The sequence below is a fragment of the Tenrec ecaudatus genome, chromosome 11 (genome assembly GCF_050624435.1).
Source record: "Tenrec ecaudatus isolate mTenEca1 chromosome 11, mTenEca1.hap1, whole genome shotgun sequence".
NCBI classification, from domain to species: domain Eukaryota; kingdom Metazoa; phylum Chordata; class Mammalia; order Afrosoricida; family Tenrecidae; genus Tenrec; species Tenrec ecaudatus.
The window spans coordinates 137,333,422-137,337,707 of NC_134540.1; the positions used below are offsets into that span (position 1 = coordinate 137,333,422).

General features: G+C 46.3%; 1 pseudogene; it reads right to left on the reverse strand.

Moving 5' to 3' along the window:
• Window positions 1-1,703: 1,703 nt before the first annotated feature.
• Window positions 1,704-3,869, reverse strand: LOC142461514 (heat shock protein HSP 90-beta pseudogene; annotated as a pseudogene).
• Between the last annotated feature and the right edge of the window lie 417 nt (window positions 3,870-4,286).

The window sequence follows — 4,286 nt, forward strand, 5'->3', positions numbered from 1 at the left end:
ATGGAAACTAGGTCTTTTAAAGAATACTCCTCACAAGTTTTCTCGCTGGTAAAGAAAGCAGAACTGTAACTTTCCCAGAGCTGCAAATTCAATGTCATCCTTTGAAATAAATTCTTCTGGAGGGAGGTACAGGTACGCCTTGAGGATGATTTTTCCGATTAGAGCAGCCAGTCCACAAAGAGGACCACATGGCGGGCCCCACTATGAGACAGGAAGTCCCTCACTGACCCATAGCCCTACAAGGGACAACACCAGAGAAACAGTGTGGGAATTGTGCCCGATCTGATCTCACCAAACCGAGGCAAAAACACTAAGGGGGTGCAACAGAACAGCAAGGGAATGGAGCAGCAAGGTCCCCAGGGAATTCTGAAGATGGACTTTGGGGCCAGGGTGTGGTGCCCCAACAGACCGGACTGGAAAACATTCGTAAAAGCCAACAAAGAGTCCTTGAACTAACCACAAGCTTTTCTTTCTTATTGTGTTTTTTTCCCCAATTGGTTTGTTGTTGTTTTATTGTATATTGTTGCTTTGTTTTGCTCTATTGTGTTTTTTGTGCATGTTATTATCTCTGCAGGTCTGTCTAAATAAGATAGGCTGGATGAACAATCTGGAGGAGAAAACAATGGGACCGACAGTTCTGGGGGGACTTAGGAGAGGGGGAGGTTGGGGAAAAGGTAGTGGTGTTAGCAAACCCAGGGTCAAGGGAACAACAAGTGATCCAAATCAGGGGAGAGGAGCGTATAGGAGGCCTGGTGGGCGTGATCAAGGGTGATGTAACCAAGAGGAATGACTGAAGCCCAAATGAAGACTGATCGTGATAGTGGGACAAGAGAAAACTCAAAGGAAATAAAGAAAAATGGTAGGAGGCAAAGGGCATTTGTAGAGGTCTAAATAAAGGCATGCACATATGCAAACATATTTATATATGAGGATGGGGAAATAGATCTATGTGCATATATTTATAGGTTTAGTATAAAGGTAGCAGAGGACATTGGGTCTCCACTCAAGTACTCCCTAAATGCAAGAATATTTTCTTCTATGAAATTGTCATTCTATGATGCTCACCTTCCTGACACAAACACTGCAGACAAAGTGGGTGAACAAGCAAATGTGGTGAATAAAGCTGATGGTGCCTGATTATCAAAATATATACGGTCTGGGGTCTTAAAGGCTTCAAGGTAAACGAGCGGCCATCTAGCTAAGAAGCAACAAAGCCCACATGGAATAAGCACACCAGCCTGTGTGATCATGAGGTGCTGAATGGATCAGGTATCAGGCATCATCAGAACAAAGTGATTTTAAAAAAAGAAAAAAAGAAAGCAAGCAGAACTGTATAGAAAAATCATCTCTGACAGCTCTGAATCAAAAACAGAAAGACTCTGGAAAATGAACAAGTTTTAGAAATGTCTTAACCAATTATTTTATACCATATTTTCTTTTTTTGTGTGTATAAAATGGCATCTTCTTTATTTTGCATACTTTAATAGAACAAAATAAATAAAAAAGAAACCTCACAGATACACATTAACCCCAATCCCAAATAAAGGAGGGGACAAAGGGCGTGAGGGCCTTAGATCCTGCTTTACACACAAGAATGGGGGAGGGGGGCCACTAGTTAACAGCAGTTGCAGAGCCCCGGTGGGCTAGGGTCACTCAAGTCATGGGGACACTATACAGAGGGCACAAGGTTTGATTAGAATGGCCTAATCTCCTTCCTCCATGCGAGATACATCTTCATCGCCCTCAAGAGGGGGAATCTCATCAGGAACAGCCGTGCTGGGCTCCTCGGCTGTCACCTCATCTTCATCAATGCCTAAGCCAAGCTTGATCAAGCGGTAGATGCGGTTGGGGTGGGTCTGAGGGTCCTCAAGGGAGAAGCCAGAGGAGAGCAGTGCTGTCTCAAACAGCAGCACCACCAGGTCCTTGACGGCTTTGTCGTTCTTGTCAGCCTCAGCCTTCTGCCGCAGCGTCTCCACAATGGGGTGGTCTGGATTGATCTCCAGGTGCTTTTTGGCCATCATGTAGCCCATTGTGGAGTTGTCCCAAAGAGCCTGGGCTTTCATGATCCGCTCCACGTTGGCCGTCTAGCCATAGCAGGGTGAAGACACCAGTCTATTGGAGATTGTCACCTTCTCAACCTTCTTATCCAGAATTTCTTTCATGAGCTTGCACGGGTTCTCAAACTTGGCCTTGCTTTCCTCCATTTTCTTTTTCTCTTCTTCATCCTCCGGGAGCTCCAGCCCCTCTTTGGTCACGGAGACCAGACTCTTCCCATCAAACTCCTTGAGCTGTTGCACGCAGTACTCGTCGATGGGCTCCGTCATGTAGACCACCTCAAAGCCTCGCTTCCGCACACGCTCCACGAAAGCAGAATTGGCCACCTGCTCTTTGCTCTCACCAGTGATGTAATAGATGGACTTTGGGGTCTCCTTCATTCGGGAAACATATTCTGAGAGGGAAGTCATCTCATCTCCAGACTGAGAGGTGTGGTAGCGCAGCAGCTCAGAAAGGCGCCGCCGGTTGGTGGAGTCCTCATGGATGCCAGGCTTCAGGTTTTTGGAGAAGGCCTCATAAAACTTCTTATAGTTCTCCTTGTCTTCTGCCAACTCAGAGAAGAGCTCCAGGCACTTCTTGACAATGTTTTTGCGGATGACCTTCAAGATCTTGCTCTGCTGGAGCATCTCTCGGGAGATGTTGAGGGGCAGGTCCTCCAAGTCCACCACACCACGGATGAAGTAGAGATACTCTGGGATTAGCTCGTCACGGCTGTCCATGATGAACACACGGCGAACATACAACTTAATGTTCTTTTTCTTCTTATTCTCAAAGAGGTCAAAGGGAGCGCGCCGAGGGATAAACAATAGTGCCCTGAATTCCAACTGCCCTTCTACAGAAAAGTGCTTGACTGCCAGATGGTCTTCCCAGTCATTAGTCAGGCTCTTGTAGAATTCGCCATACTCCTCCTGGGTGATATCGTCAGGATTTCTGGTCCAGATGGGCTTGGTCTTATTTAGTTCTTCCCGGTCAATGTACTTCTCCTTAATCTTCTTGGTTTTCTTCTTCTTGCCCTTCCCACTGTCGTCCTCCTCATCTGAGCCCACATCTTCAATCTTGGGCTTCTCTTCATCCTCCTTCTCTTCTTCTTTCTCACCTTTCTCTTCCTCAGCTTCAGCATCACTGATTGCCTTCTCCCGTTCCTTCTCCAGATAAAGGGTGATGGGGTAGCCAATGAACGGAGAGTGCTTCTTCACGACTTCTTTGACTCGCCTCTCCTCTAGGCACTCTGTCTGGTCTTCTGTGAGGTGCAGAATCACTTTCGTTCCCCGTCCAATGGGCTCACCATGGTCAGCACGGACAGTGAAGGAGCCCCCAGCAGAAGACTCCCAGGCATACTGCTCATCATCATTGTGTTTGGTGATCACAGACACTTTCTCTGCCAACAAGTAGGCAGAATAAAAGCCAACACCAAACTGCCCAATCATGGAGATGTCCGCACCAGCCTGCAGAGCCTCCATGAAGGCTTTGGTACCAGACTTGGCTATGGTTCCCAGATTATGGATGAGATCAGCCTTGGTCATGCCAATGTCTGTGTCCACTAGAGTCAAAGTGCGCTCCTGGGGGTTGGGAATGATGTCGATTTTCAGCTCTTTTCCACTGTCCCACTTGGAAGGGTCTGTCAGGCTCTCATAGCGAATCTTATCCAAGGCATCAGAAGCATTAGAGATCAACTCCCGAAGGAAAATTTCCTTGTTCGAGTAGAAGGTATTGATGATGAGGGACATGAGTTGGGCGATCTCCGCCTGGAAGGCGAAGGTCTCCACCTCCTCCTCCCCATGGTGCACTTCCTCGGGCATCTTGAAGAGCGGCGGGTCCGGGACTGTGCAGGGCGCGCGAACGCTCGCAGGCTACACCGAGGTGACTCAAGAGCCCATATTTTCTTTTTGTAATTATCCAAGTGTAATAAATTGCACACATCTTTTTAAAATTAGTCCAAATAAACATTTCTATTAATACATAGTAAAACGGTTAAATATATATTGTATTAATATTTTAATTGGTGTGTGGGATTATTATTATTTTTTAATCGTTTTATTAGGGGCTCTTACAACTCATCACCATCCATACATGCATCACTTGTGTAAAGCACATTGGTACATTCATTACCTTCATCATTCTGAAAATATTTGCTGTCCATTCCAGTTACGCCCCTGGCATCAGGTCCTCAAATTTTCTCCTCCCTCCTGACTTCCCCCTCATGAACCCTTGATAATTTATAAATTATTATT